Source organism: Planococcus citri, chromosome 4 (assembly GCF_950023065.1).
Source record: "Planococcus citri chromosome 4, ihPlaCitr1.1, whole genome shotgun sequence".
Lineage (NCBI taxonomy): Eukaryota > Metazoa > Arthropoda > Insecta > Hemiptera > Pseudococcidae > Planococcus > Planococcus citri.
The window spans coordinates 49,854,680-49,870,656 of record NC_088680.1 but is presented as its reverse complement, the minus strand read 5'-3'; the positions used below and the strand labels follow the sequence as shown (position 1 = coordinate 49,870,656).

At 37.7% G+C, this 15,977-nt stretch overlaps 1 protein-coding gene across 5 annotated transcripts in view; it reads left to right on the top strand.

Moving 5' to 3' along the window:
* LOC135844767 (serine-rich adhesin for platelets-like) overlaps nucleotides 1-15,977 on the top strand; it is a 117,977-nt gene that overhangs the window by 42,577 nt on the left and 59,423 nt on the right. For 2 of the 5 annotated variants that reach the window (XM_065363112.1, XM_065363107.1), the window contains exon 1: nucleotides 8,464-9,722. The exons of the other annotated variants lie outside the window; for them this stretch is intronic. The gene's annotated coding sequence lies outside the window, so the exon portion shown is untranslated. Of the gene's footprint in view, nucleotides 1-8,463; nucleotides 9,723-15,977 lie in introns of those variants that run through there. 5 annotated transcript variants of the gene reach the window in all.

Below are 15,977 nucleotides of genomic sequence, written 5' to 3'. Positions count from 1 at the left end.
TTAGGTGACGTCCAAGAAAATGCTGTAGAATCGAATAACCTGAATTTTTTGTTCGAATCTGGCTATTCTTATACTCGTAATGTTACAAAATTGACCTTTGATGGAATAAAACGACTACCATGATGCCCAACAGGGGTTTCAGTAAGTGTACGAATTTGGTTCTGTAATGATTGTGAAAATTAGCCAAATGTGCTTGACGATGTGTTTGTGGTCGTGCAGCGTACTGCTGTAAGCAGCATTATGGCGAGACACGTAATTTTCAATGTGGTATGGGCATGCTGAAGTGTATGAAACGGTATGTGCAGCGAATTTTGCATACTCTAGCGCCGTAAATCTGATACTGCCATTAAACCTACAGCATGTACCACGTACGCAGCACACAGCTAATGAAATCATATCTGGTGTTGGTATTGGTAACTGATAACAACATTAATTCGATGCATGTGCCACGCAGACAGGCGAAAACGTTGCGACTTCGAACTAAATATGTACTCACATTTTCCTAAAGGTTTGGTGTGAAAGAACGCTTGTTCTCATCATATTCAACAATAAAACAAAAAAAAGGTTTAGTATGATGTTACTCTGTTCTGAAACGTGATAAGGGCCGATGTGATATTTCTCATGAGGGAATTGCAATGTACAGTGGTGGTCTGGTGGTGATTATGGTATCAGCTTCACCCTGATTTGTTGGTTTTATTGTGGAGGCTTAAAGAAAATTGTCACTCGAAATTCGTGAAATTTCAACGAACACGTGTTGTACAGAGTGAAGTACGTAATTGATCTGCAGGAAGTTGCGATGTTAGGGAAAGGTCACAATAAAACAATTGGATAATTTGGGTAGTGGGCACTGCAGCGTTGCGTGTTTTTGTTTTCTTGAAAAAATACTCGAAGTAAAGTTCAGCCGAGTCTCTTCGAATCGATACAACTAAAGATATTATGGGAAGGCGAGTGATTGTTATTTTTCAGAAAAATATTTGGATATTTCAAGGTGGAGTAGAGATGGTAATATTTGTAGAAAACCGAATGTGCTTGATTGTATATAGGTTCGATGTTTGAGATATCCTAAAAAATCAGTATAGACAATTGATAGTGATGTTAATTCTGAAAAGTGAATTCTTTTCTTTCGATGAAAAGGTTCTCGTATTTGTCATAATCTCAACTACCCTACTCATGGATAGGGTTGAGAATTTTTTTTTGAAAATGTATCATGCCCTCCCCCCTCCCCTCAAATGACTCATCAATGCTATCGCACCACGAACCTACTTCTAAAGCACTGAAAAAAAAGGTGATCGAATCCAAAAAAAATTTCAAATTTTCACATCACAACAAAATTTGAATGAAACAATGTAAAATATAGTAGGGTTTTTAATTTCAAAAAATCTTGGGATGGGTATGGAAAATACCTTTTAAATTTTTGATCATTCTTATGATTTATTTTTGGAGTCTGATTTTGCAAATTTGCAAATTTATTAATTTTTACATTAAAATTCCTGGATGAAATTGCGACAAATTTCAATAAATGTTGCGTTTTTGCTGTCTACGCAAATGTTTTATCTTATCAAAAATAGTAACTTTTCCAAAAACATGAAAGTTGAGTTTTTTGCCATTTAAAATTTTTCCAAAAATTTACGTATTTTGATAAATTTTTTTTTATTTTTCAAAATAAAACCACTTTTTTAAAATATTTGTGCTTTTGCTCTCTGCACAAACTTTTATTTCATCAAAAAGGAAATTTTCCCCATTTCAGAAATGAAAATTTTGTCATTTTTCAAAAATTCTTCAAAATTACAGTGTTGAAACAAAATTTGTTCTGAATCACTAAAATTCCAAAATGACATTTTTTTTTCGAAACCAAAACCAATTTTCTCAAATTTTTGTGCTTTTGCTCTCTGCTCAAATTTTCATTTTATCAAAAATAAAAATTTTCCCCATTTCAGAAATGAAAATTTTGTTATTTTTCAATAATTCCCCAAACTTGCAGTGTTGAAACAAAATTCGTTCTGAATCTCTGAAATTCCAAAATGACTTTTTTTCGAAATCGAACCCTATTTTCTCATTTTTGTGCTTTTGCTGTCTGCACAAATTTTTATTTTATCAAAAGTGGAAATTTTCCCCATTTCAGAAATGAAAATTTTGTCATTTTTCAAAAATTCCCCAAAATTGCAGTGTTGAAACAAAATTTGTTCCGAATCTCAAAAATTCCAAAATAGAACTTTTTCCGGAATCGAAGCTGTCTTTGATTATTATTATATGATTTGGCAAAAATTAAATCTCACATCTGATCTGATTTTTTTTTCAGGACTAATTGCTAAATAGTTCCAATTTTTTTTTAGTCATTTCAACCTTTCATTTGATATTTTTCGTTTTACTGTTACTCGCATTTAAAAAAATTTCCCTACATCGTCCTCGCCTTTTGTTCTGTAAATCTGCTCTGAGACGTGCAGAAAGCTCTTCGATCAAATATTACTTTCTCAGTGTACTTAGAAATGTGTGAAATGTCAACAGAACACCAAAAAGGTAAAAATATGCCACACTATTTGGAGGGACATTACACGTCAGCTTTCTCCTCCGATTCGAATAGTGTAGGATGAATCATATTAATGACGATGGTGGTTATGCGGTGGCAATTAGTAACGATGAGGCGAATTACTCGCTACTGGGACTTTTCATAGTCCATATCCACAGTCTGTGCGAAGTGTTGAGTACTGTATATACTCGTAGAGTAATTCCGACCCAAGTGGTACGTCTACGTACAGTACGTACGATTTGGACGTAGGTACCGCGTATATCATTATGAAATAAACGCGGATTACTATGTTCATTATCATGTCGTAGAACTGGTTGTATGGATGTTTCCTGCTACGCTATTTACTTGTAGGTACGTATACGACGTATAAGTAAGTATGCGTGTGCGTATGCACCATGCCCATGCGGGTTCGCAGAGGAACGCGGGTGTGCTGTGCAGGTCTCCAGGTAGAGCTGGAGAAAGACTAGGACTATGGAGAGGTACGCGATGGAACGACAAAATAATACATACATGCACTCGGTTCGGTAGCTCTTCGTGTACGTTATGATGGAAATGGATGGAGGCTGAATCTAAAATGAGGTGTTGGGTTGATACACTCGCGTATAGAGGAGTATGTGTTTTTTCAATATGGTGAGCTGTGTGAGGAGTCTTTTTTATGAGTGCGTTTTTCTATGGACTTCATGGTTTAGGTTTTGGCAATAGGTTAGAATGTGGGAAGCGGAGTGGTGAACTGTATGAACGAAGAAGCTCTTGATATCATTTTCGGCTGTATTTTTTATTGTAATTTATTCCTTGCGCGAGTTCTTCAATTTATTAGATTTTCTTCGAAGTTTAAACGAGGGAGAAACTTTTTACTGTACTGGAGATTTTGGATGGTTTATGAAGGGGCGGTTCAGCATTTTTCACGATTTTCATCAGTTGGTGGAATTCAAACTGATCTATTTTCATAAAGATTCTGTCAATTTTCCATATATTTTGGTGAATTTTTACTTCATTTTAACGCAATTTTAATAATATTTCATCGATCTTTGTTCATTTCGGACCATTTAATTTCATTTTTGCAGATTTTCTAATAATTTAAAGTAAATTTCTTTAATATTTTGTGCACTTTTTACAGTGTTTTATACTAATGTATTTTACTATCAAGCAAAGCTGATAATTTTAAGAAATTTTTCTCGTTTTTTTTTGAGGAATTTTTGCATTATTTCACGTTTTAATTTATTTCATTTTAAGTAATATTTAGGCGAATTTATTCATTTTTCACAAATATTGAAAAAATGTTATCAACTTACAAAATAGTTTGGTATGGGTCTTTTGATAAGTAAATGGTGTTTCTAACTATAGAAAGAAATTGCATAAAATTAATAAAAAAATATATTTTTCATTCGATCCTAATACAAATGTTTTTTCCATTCATTAAAATTAGTGGAATGAATAATGTCGTAATTACCTATAGCTCGTAGGTTTAAAGGTGTGTTCTTGAAAATAAGATCAATTCGATGTGTTCCGTTCCGGATGCTCTGATAAAGGTGCACGTTTTGACCTCGTACACTTTCCATTTCCATGCACATAAAATTATAAAGGTTATAGGTTTTAATTAAGGGATAGACTGTAGAGTGGAGATAGATAATGTTATGTGGAATTTTTAAATTGGTTGCTTTTTCATGATTTTCTTCAAAGGATATACTACACTAAAACGAAACAAAAAAGGTACTGTCGTAAATTAGAGTTTTTTTTTCAACTGCGTGAACAACACAGAAACGTATGCGGCAATATTTTGAAAAATGTTTTTAAAAACCTCGTGGTGTGGTGTTTTTTACGTTACGAGTATTATGTAGGTAGGTACTAGGTAGGTATATGAGACCACGACGATGGCACGATATTGTAGTTATATGAAGTGAGAGAAGTTTTCGTACGTGAGTTCGTTTCGGAATGAAATGCGAGTTTTTTTTCCGGCTGCCATTTTGGTGAGAATAGATTCATTGTCTGAATGGTGAAAAATTGTTATTGGTGTATTAATGCTGTTTATGAGGTTTGCTTTGTATCGGTGAAGAGATTCGTTTTTCTGGTTGAAAGTGTTTCGACGTCGAGGACGAACGAGGTAACGTTGGATTGTTGGTTTTAGTGTGGTTAGTTCTTTTTTCCTCGGTAATTTTTCTCTCTTGTCAGTGTCCTTTTCTTTCTAAGAAGGAAAATCGATTTTGAATTTTTCAGCGGTTGAATTATAATTAAGCTGTAGATTTAGCTTCTTTTCGGATGGAGATTTCTTTCGGTATTTTTCATTCGGTTTGATGTGGCTATAGGTGTTGGTATGAAAAGCATGGAAAAGAATACTCGTAATTGTCTTATAAAAACGGTTTGTTGAAATTTATGGGATGTAATGTTTTTAGAAAATCAAAGTCCGTGTAAAAACTTGGAAGAACGTTGGAAATCTTTGTGAATGATTTTTGTGTTTTTATTCTGAGAAATTATTCCTTTGAGAAATTGTCTGGTTTTATCTAATCAACTCGTAGCTAGACTTTAATCAAACCTGGGATCGTGAAGCACGTTAATATCGTTATTGATAATGTGTTTGATTATACGTAAATGGAAATGAGAAAAGTAGTCAAGTTGTATTCGAGCGAGAAGTGAACTTAGCTAAGCACTAATAATTATTATTAGGTTCATCGAACGTCTAATTTTCACTCAATCTGATCGAATTTGTCACAAACGTTTCTTAGATGTTAGTCTTATTTGACTTAGATTCATTTTGGTTCAAAATCACGAACTTACGTTAGGTATAAAAGTTTTGATTTGAATGCAGATTCAATTGAGGTTGCCAATCACCAGGGCTCGAATATTCTTTCTGAAAATCCTGAAAATGCGCTTTAAAATTCCATACAGAGTTGCCAAAAAGTTTCGTTTTTCGCTAAAAATTAGCGAAAAATTACATGAAGTTTCATTTTTTCCTAAAAAATCCCATTAGTTTCGCTTTTTTAGCAGAAATTGTTAAAAATGAAAAATAAGCATCACTTTTCGGCGAAAATTGCGGAAAAATATCAATATATCGTCATTCAATAGTTGTCAAAAAGTCTTGCCTTTTTCTAAAATTGCAAAGGTCCTTACTTTTTGCAAAAAATTGGAAAAACATCTCGTTTTTTAGCGAAATTGCTAAAAAAAAAATCACACCTTTCTCCCTAAAACTTGAGCACTCCAATGTTGGGATTTTTTGCCAAAAATTACCAAAACGACTCGCTTTTTACCAAATTGCAAAATAGCTGAATTTTTTTTGACAAACATTATGAAAAAATATCACTTTTTTGCCAAAATTGTCCATAAGCTTTCTTTTCAACAAAAATTCTAGTTTTTTAGCAACTCCAAAATTTCTCTATTAAAGTTTCGCTTTTCTGTGAAAAATTTCCAAAAAGTAGGTATCACTTTTTGCTAATACTTAATTTCCAAAAAGTCTTGCTTTTTGCAAAAATTGTCAAAGTCTTGCAATTTGCAAATTTACAGACAGAAATGCCCGATTTTCTAAATGAAATTTATTGTCAAAGCCTTGTTTTTCGTCAAAAGTAGTAAAAATCTCGCCTTTTGCGTAAATTCCTGAGAAGACTTATTTTTTGCCATAAATTGCTAAAAGTTGTGTTTTTTTGCAAAAAGTTCCAAAAAGTCTCACTCTTCCAAAAAATTGTCTTAATGTGTCGCTTTTTCACCAGAAATTGCTAAAAGCCCTTTTTTCGCTGAAAATATGTACCTTTCTTTTGCTGAAATAGTCAAAAGTTTTATTCTTTGCCAGAAATTGAAAAATTTACACTTTGTTTCCTCTGTAATTTCCAAAAAATCCTGCAAAATCAACGTTTGACAAAAATTTGCGATAGATATCACTTTTTTTGCATCAATTGCCAAAAATGTCCTGCTTTTTGCTAAAAGTGTACACATTTCTTTCGAGCTCCATTTTTATATTTTAATTACGAAACGAAAAGTTCTGGTTTTTTCGGTGATTTTTTTCTGTATTTATTAAAATGTTTTCCCCACGTTTTGTAGCTCTGTTGGTTACCAAAGTTACTTAGGGGGGGGGGATGAGTACGAGCCCTGTGCAATGAAATCTCACAGGTAGGAGAAGCACAGGTACATCGAAAAAAAGGTATGAATGAATGAATATGTGACAATAGCCTTGATGATAAAATCTCAGCTTTTGCTTTTGGCTTTTCAGAGTCATGATGCTATCTTTCAACCTGCCTTGCCTTTGGATTTTTTTGGAACACCTCTCAGCTTTTAGTCGTTTTCTGTTCATGATCAGAAATGATCAATTTTTCACTTTTTTCCACCTGTTCTTTTCATGATTATTTTCCATGTAATGAATCCCACCCTTATGACTTAACGAGGGCTTTTTCAGTTCTGAAATTCAATGTGCATTATTGCATTAAATTTGTTGTCGTCGTAGTTGTGCTTTTTTTAAAAAAGTCCTTGCCTGTACTCCAACGTCATGGAAAGGTTGTGGCATTATGAATGAGAATTATGCTGTTTCCGTGTTTTTATAAATTCCATTTTCTAAAAAAAATAGAATCAAGGAGTAAAGTTGAGCTTTTCCACTCCATGATGAAATTTTGTGGAAATTTCAAGTTTTAAAGATCTGCTGGAGGCTCAATGAATTTTCAAAAAGTCACTGGAGCCTCAAAATGACTTGAACCGACCAGCAGTCAACTTGATAGCGTGTTTGAGTTGAATTTCAGCAAAAGTTTTGGATTTCCAGTTTCATTTTGATGGCATTTTGTGGAAATTTCAAGTCTCAAAATTCTGCTGGAGCTTCCAGAACTGCTCAAAACGGTTTGAAACTGGCTCCAGTAAATTTGGCAGATCTAAAATAGGGTATATCCCACATTTCAGTTTTCTAGGGCTATTTGGTGAAATTTTGATTTTTTCCCCTATTTAATTTTCAAAAATTCACCAAAAATCAAAAAATGCACTATAGCACTTGAAATTTTGCGTGGTGATAAATTTTTGCATGCTTTTTCGATCTACCTTTATTTTTTGCCTGACCTGTCAATCATAATGGCCGCAATTTCGGCAAGGTCAACTGTTTTTTGGCAAGTTGGCTTTAAAATGTTCTTCAGGATGCCCCCCCTAAGAAAAAGTTGTCCCGTATGATCGAGGAAGGGGGGTGCAATTGAATTTTTCAAATTCATTTGATTTATAGTTTTGTTCCAACAGAGGAAGTTGAGAAAATTTTCATCTTATTTTGAAAAAAAAGTTGAAAAAATCACTCTGAAAGCTGAACGTCGTGTCCTGAAACAACAAAGGGATTGTTGAACTGTTGGGGGTGTTGCACTCAAGTCCAACGGTTTGTGCTCAAAACTGCATAGAAACAAATTTTTGAAATCTGCGATGCTTGGAGACGAGAAATGAGGGGTGCCCCTTTGCTATAACCAGGCATTCCTGCATCCCTGCTTGAAAGTGGTTCGTTTTCCATAGCATTGGAAGGATTATTTTGTGTAGAATTCGACTTTTGGTCTATTTGCTCGCTCAGGTTTTTGCCCTTTTCGTGGAGCGATTGTGGATTATGTGCTATTCCGACATTATGCAGAGCTAAAAAGGATATGTAGCATGGCACTGTGGCGTTTTGGTGTAGTAAAGTCCTATGGTTTATAACACACAGCGTTGAGAACAGTTGAAATAATACGAGTCTCCGCGCGCGGCTCTCGTCGCTCTCGCTCATAGTATTTTTATTTTTACGAAGGAGAGCGCACACCGTCGACCGTCGTCGCAGTCGACTACGGGGTGGCGCGGGCCGGAGTGGAATTGCGACTACGCCGATGGATGGAGGCATAGCGGCGGTGGTGACGATGATGACGACGATATGGACGAAGAAGTCGGTAGCGGTGGTGGTAATGGAGCGGAGGCGAAGTAGAACACCGAATGAACGGTACACGAACCCCTTCCACTTTCAGTTAGAGAAGTCGGTTCGTCGGGTTGTGTTGTCGTGTGTGCGTGCGTGTGTTTACTGCTGCGTCGACCGTCGACCCTCGCCACGTCCTGGTGTCTGCTGGATAGGGTACGGTACGCGGGCGTTTGCCGTATGTCTCTTAGTACTCTGTGGGCATGCATTATAAAGCGCGTTTCATTATAAACGTTGTGTCTATCCCTCAAGTGGTACGTTTTTCGTGTACGGGTACGTTCACGTCGTCGTTGAAGTGAACGACGAAACGAACGTTGGGATTGGGAAGTGGCACTGGCAGCAGTTTTTTCGGTGTGTGTGGTGTCGGTACTGCCGAGTGCCGTGTGTTGTTTGCTGCCGTCGGTCGTCGTCGTACCACCGGAGCGTTGTGTGCGTGCGTATATTACACGGTTTCGTGACGACGACATCCATAGTGTGATGCGGCAGTGTTAGCCGACTTCTCGGTACGAAATTTCCCGACGACGACGACGTCGGTGGTGGACTGGGGCGCATCGAGCCTTCTCGCGCGAACGCCAACGTCAAGAAGGAAGAAAGCCGAAGCCGAATCCGAATCCGACGAACAGACGCAACGACCGTGGTAGGATGCGGGTGTACTCGACGCTGCTGCTGCTGGAAGTGGTGGAATAAGCGGTCGGTGGCGGAGTTTTTGTGCTTCGTTGTTTGGTAGATTTCCGGTTTTCGCGTTGTGATCGTGTGGATATAGCGTAGTGTATAGCCTACGTAGCGTAGTCCTGAAAGGGAATTTTTTCCACTCTCCTCTATTCCTGCCGCCGTCTTTCTTTCTCAACAGTATTTTTTCCTCACCATTTTTCTTGGCCGCGTTTCGTCGGCGGTTCCCTTTTTTCCCACTCTTTTGCTCTCCGTCGCTCTTGTTGTTGGCAGGTCAAAAAATACCACGTAGTACGGGGTGTTCGAGCGAGTGTTTTTTTCTGTTTCGTTTTCGTTTACCTCGCGATCAAGTCTCCCCGAGTTGGATTGTTTTTCCACGCTTTTTGCCATTCCTTTTGCCGGTCGGTGGTGTTGGTCGATTTGTCGCTCTACGGTATAGTTTTTCTTCTTTGCGACCCAACAACGTGCTACACTAGTGAACTTGGTTATTGCTAATCAAGCAGGTGTGATCGCTGCTGATCGGGTTCGAATCGCATACTTTCGTCTCGTGTACGTATACCTACGTGATGTGTGCACATGGATCGTAGTTGCAGTGCTGCAGACGAAGAGGGGGCAATAAACGATCGACGAGTCGAGTTTTACGAGAAGGTAGGTAATGCACGATGTTTTTTTCCCGCTCTCCTATAATGCTGCCTCTCTATCGCAGCATCATTTCTACATTTATCGCAGCTCGTGAAGACTTCACCGAAGAGACTTGTCGTGTACGCGTAGGTAGGGTTTTTTCTCTGCCTCATTTCTCCTCTGGTCTCTGCTATTCTCGATGGTGATGCGAGTGGTCGTCGTTATCGTCGTCGGTGCAGTAGGGTTTTCCCTTCCGGTTTTGACGTTTGAATGCGTCAACCTGTAATGAGATGGCTGAATAGGTAGGTTAGGTTTACTGATGAGGTCGAGGAGTGGGAACGATTTTCCCGGACAGCTGTCCCTGTTCATAACCTGAGGCTATTACGTTAGTTATGTTCAAGGATTTCAAACGATAGAACCATGGACCGTGCACATTTCACAGAATCTGTGTCGTGATCCCAATAGTCCATTTGGATCTTACCTCATTTATTTATTTTTTTGAAAGTCCTTTTGTCTTTGAAAATCTTTGATGATACCATACCTGTGTAATTTGCTCAGATTCTGTTTGTGGATTGAATTTGGTAGTCGATTGAAGGGGCTCGAGCTATGAAAAATTTATTTTGTTGAGTAGCCTAGAAATTTCTGTATTCAGCCTTCAAAGATGAAGTAAAATTTTCAGTAGCAGGTTTTACTGAGCCTACCCCTTCTGAATGACTTTGAAGCTGAACTTTGATATGAGGAGCTGAGAATCAAAACTCACATTTGCCAAAAAAAAAAAATACCGTTTTATGGCAGATTTGGATATACCGTTTTACACTCTATAATGTGACATATTCGGTTTTTTTGGATCAAAGTCATTTTGGTGTGAAATTCACCTTCAAAACCAAGGGTTAGAATCAAAACTCACATTTGCCAATGGCAAATGTGAGTTTTGATGAAAACTTAGTTTTGTTTGCAAAATTCCATAGGGAAAAGTTTGATAACAAGCTGAATTTTGGTACACGGGGGTTTTTTGATACGCTGAACACGAATTTGGGGTGTCCAGGTGAATCCGGTGTACGCTTCCCCCTTTTTTGTGGACCTTAAGCCCCCAAATTTGTTTTTTTGCGTTTAAGTCCGAAAATATGCAATTTTATGCAAGATTTATGTTTTTTGGGTCGCAGAATACGAATTTGACAATATTTTTTTTGTAGGGGTGGGGGATGAGGGGGTTAGGGGGGCGAGAAATTCAAAATTTGACTATAATGATGTGTGATATGTCGAAATGTATGTTTTTGAGGGCGTAGATCACGAATTTGACAATATTTTTTTTCATAGGGGTCAATGGTGGGGGCTGAGGGGTGAAAATGGTTAAAAATTCAAAATTTGACTATAATGATGTGTGACATGTCGAAATGTATGTTTTCGTGGTTGTAGATCACGAATTTGACAATATTTTTTTCGTAAGGGTTGATGGTGGGGATGAAGGGGGTGAAAAATTCAAAATTTGACCATAATGATGTGTGATATGTCGAAATGTATGTTTTTGAGGGTGTAGATCACGAATTTGACAATATTTTTTCGTAGGGGTGAATTGTGGGGGATGAAGGGGGTGAAAACGCTGAAAAATTCAAAATTTGACCATAATGATGTGTGATATGTCGAAATGTATGTTTTTGAAGGTGTAGAAAAGGTGAAGGGTGGGGGATGGAGAATTTTCTATTGGAGAGCCGTCAAAGTCCCTGGAAGAAAAAATTTGTAACATTTAAACAAAATTCGCCATGATTTTTCACTATAATTGACTGTTGTCGTCGCCGGGGCATTCGGGGGCAAAAATGGCAAATGACATCTTGAAATACACTATCTGAAGTACTAGCCCCTGGGATTTCCCGTGCATCTACGTGCAAAAATTTGTTCTATTCCTATTTATGTAACAGAATAGGCAAAACACGGAGTTTTAACGTAAATTAAACCTCTATAATGACTTTATAACAAACTAAAATCGAGTAAATTGATGAAAATTACTCACTTTCAGCTGAATTATTCATACTTGGTACATTTCGACATATTACACATCATTATGGTCAAATTTTGAATTTTTCAGCGTTTTCACCCCCTTCATCCCCCACAATTCACCCCTACGAAAAAAATATTGTCAAATTCGTGATCTACACCCTCAAAAACATACATTTCGACATATCACACATCATTATGGTCAAATTTTGAATTTTTCACCCCCTTCATCCCCACCATCAACCCTTACGAAAAAAATATTGTCAAATTCGTGATCTACAACCACGAAAACATACATTTCGACATGTCACACATCATTATAGTCAAATTTTGAATTTTTAACCATTTTCACCCCTCAGCCCCCACCATTGACCCCTATGAAAAAAAATATTGTCAAATTCGTGATCTACGCCCTCAAAAACATACATTTCGACATATCACACATCATTATAGTCAAATTTTGAATTTCTCGCCCCCCTAACCCCCTCATCCCCCACCCCTACAAAAAAAATATTGTCAAATTCGTATTCTGCGACCCAAAAAACATAAATCTTGCATAAAATTGCATATTTTCGGACTTAAACGCAAAAAAACAAATTTGGGGGCTTAAGGTCCACAAAAAAGGGGGAAGCGTACACCGGATTCACCTGGACACCCCAAATTCGTGTTCAGCGTATCAAAAAACCCCCGTGTACCAAAATTCAGCTTGTTATCAAACTTTTCCGTATCGTCGTAATTAAAACAGTGAAAAAAAATTTGATTGCAAATCTTGGAGTCAAAACTCACATTTGCCATTCTTTGTCTGGATATTAAAGCAGAAGGGAGCTAGGTGAAAATCAGTCAACACAGGGAATAGTGTTCTAGTAGGGCTATCTAATGATTCATTTTGGTATTATAAGTTTTTTCAACTGGCAACACTACTAACTCAGTTTTTCGCGTTTTTCTCAAAATCGTTTATGGTGGCAAATGTGAGTTTTGATTCTCAGCTCCTCATATGTACTTTTGCAGTATACCTTTGATGCGCATTTTCATGATTTCTTCTCAACTTCTTATTCCCTTTCAACTTGAAAAAAAATTTTTTTGTGCCTTTCTCAGCAATTTTTAATGTTGTGTCAATGCTGGAGCCTACTTTGATTGGCTTAGAGGGCTGAAATTTCTCATGTGCATTCAGAGGGTGTCCCAGATGTGACATGTGACTTTCAAGACCCCCCCCCCCCCCCTCTTTATTTTTTCGCAAATGTCTATAAAGTTGAGAAAAATCAACACTGTATTCAACTCATTTGTCTTTCGTTGACCAAGGAGTAGGTGCTATTTTGGAAAATATTTACTTCAACTTTTAGAAAATGTTTAGACCAAAAAATTGACTTCTCACATCAAAAATGATGATTTCCCCTCTGAGAGTTGTAAATTTTCAAAAGCTGCTGCCCTCGCTCGGCTCGGGCTTTTACTTTTACTTTTATTGTATTTTCAAAAATGTTAGGTTCCCAAAAGTTATTGTTAGAAGTTGAAAATGTTGAATTCCTGGCATTGAGAATGATATTTTCACTTTTCGAATTATAAATTTTTCAAAGCTTTTGCCCTTCCTTCGTATTCTCGTACATATGGGTAATTCTCAAAAAAAAAAGGTCAATTTTGATGTGTATAATTTTGAAAAACAAAAATCATTTTTTTGGAAAATTTCAAGTGGGAATCATTTGTATAGGTGTCTCAGATCCCTTTTCTAGTGTTGGCCTCAATTTAATCCCCTCTGTGGGCCCTGACCCCCTAAATCGGCGATAATTAGGATTCGACCCTCATCGATGTGTAATAAGTCGATTGATATGTTTTCGAGGTCGTAGAATTCGAATCTGGAGTAATTTTTTATGTAGAGGTGGAGGGTGAGGCGTGGGGAGGGGGAATGCCAAATTTTGATATTATCGTGTAATGTGTCGACTCATGTTTTTCAGGCCGCAGAGTTCGAATCTGGACCTATTTTTTTGGTAGGGGTAGAGGTGAGGCGTGGGGAGGGAGAAAATGTCAAATTTTGCTTGTATTATCGTGTAATGTGTCGACTAGCGCGATAAAAGTACAGCTGTCTGAAATTTGGCCAAGTCGAAGGACAAGTAGGCGCTGGACAAGCCGAAGGACAATCTCAACGTTTCTTCGTTTCTAGCCTTACTTACTAGACATTATTCAATTTTTAACACGTAATAAATGTGTACTCATGTAGAATAACTTCCCTTTCTCAATTATCGTTTTTGGCGGGTTCATTAGGGTAAATAAAAAGGCAAACCGAAGGACACAGATTTTTCTAAATATCAAATTTTCAGAGATGTACCTACGATCAGAACGAGCCATTGCGTAGGTTTTGAAAATAACATTGCGGGGTAACATTTCTAATGAGAACAGTGAACCAGTGCAGCCACTCACCAGAAAAAAAAGTTGGGTTGGGAAGCTACCAAAATTAATTGAAAATTGCTCTAAAATTTTGCGCAAAAAGTGTGTGACAGTTTTCAAATGTGAAATGTGAGCTTCCTATGGACTTATTGCAATTGCAATTTGCACAATAATGGACCTTCGTGTTCTATGATAATGAGAATGTGTCAATTTTTCCCAAAAAATGAAGTTCATGACACTTTATAACATTCATTTTCAAAAACATGGCGTGTGACAGCCAAGTCGAAGGACGTTTGGGGTATAAAATCGAATGTACCCCAATGAAAGGAGGGGCTAAAAATCTCAAAACCATATGCAAAATACGTGGGGGATGGTCCTTGAATGGACCAAAAAAAAAAATTTCATGCTGAAACCTTTGAGAAATTTGCCATGCACACGATTTTTACCCTTTTTTGAGAATTACCCATATATTAATTTCCAAACATTCTCAAGAATGGAATAATTGAAATGGAAACGCTACAACATAATCTAATCAATTGAAAAATAACCATCGTTTCTGCAAAATTGAAGCATTTTCTACTTCTATTTTCCACTGGCCCTCCTCCTAAAAAATAGAATAAACAGAAAAATTCGATTGAGGAGGTGCGAAAAAAGTTGATTCGATACTGGAGCAACCTAGCTACGAAAAAATATGGTGTCAAGTGATTTTTTGGATGATGGAGGGGGGGGGGGTTGCGTCACAGTGATCGACATGCTACGAACCGTCGATCAAGTTTCGCTTTTCCTATGATACCTATTGTGCGGAGTGATTACAAAACTACAAGGTAAGGAGAAGGACGAGGTGTGGATAAGGCATCATCTTAGCACGCTGCGCCGGCTGGAAGATTCCGTTATTCGCGTTGCTGACGTTGCAAAGTTTTGCGGTTGAAGACGACGTACGATGATTACGATACTCGTAGATGGCAATGGAGAAGGTGGTGGTGATGGCGGCGACATCGTAATTATGATACGTGTGTTTATCTTTGTTGGCGGTTTTGTTGCCGCGATGCTCAATGTATTATCTACGTCTGTGTCGTTTTGTTGTAGTGTATATATGTAGATGTACTTGTGTGTGAGTCGCTTAATAGTACGAATGTGTGAGTGCGTGTAGAATTTACGCGTGGTTATTTCTCGCGCCAGTGGCGATAAGCGTTAGGTTAGGAGTGGCGACACACGTACGATGCGAGGTGTATTTTTAAAGACGCCTAGTCTCTTGTGTACAGCAGCGTATACCGCTCACATTGGTAGGTACTTAATTCTCGCGAAGAAATACTTGCACGATTACACGTGTGCGTGTATGTGTGTCTGTGTACGCGGGCACAGTGGTGGCGAAGCCGGAGACCGGAGCGACCAAGAATGAGAAGCCTTGTGTAGGGTTCGTAATAATTATGGTCTTATGGCTGTTGTATTATGATAGTGTAACGTTGGCTGTAGGTAGAATTGCGTTCGTGCGCCGTAAATATTGTTAGAAAAACACGACGCAACGGGATACTCGCTCCTTGACTGGTTCGTATATTATTGTGAATGATTCGTGTTTATGATACGAGGAAACTCTACCTACTGGTGTTGATGGCGATGATGATGACGTCATTATGGAAGAATTTCCAGCAACAGTTGAGGGTGAAGGGTTATGGGAATTCAAAATAACGCGATTGCAGTGATTCAAGGTTCACTGGTGAAGTGAGGAAGTGGGGGTTGTTATGTTTGAACTTGTGATGTGAAATTGATGAGAGATTGGTTGTACCTGTAACGTTTTGGGTTGAAATTGTTTCGAATAGAGGTAGTGAATGAGTGGGGGGGGGGGAGAGGATGCTCAAACCTTATGGGATCTTAGCGTTTACTTTGTCTATTTTGGTTTTCAAGTAATGTTGAAAT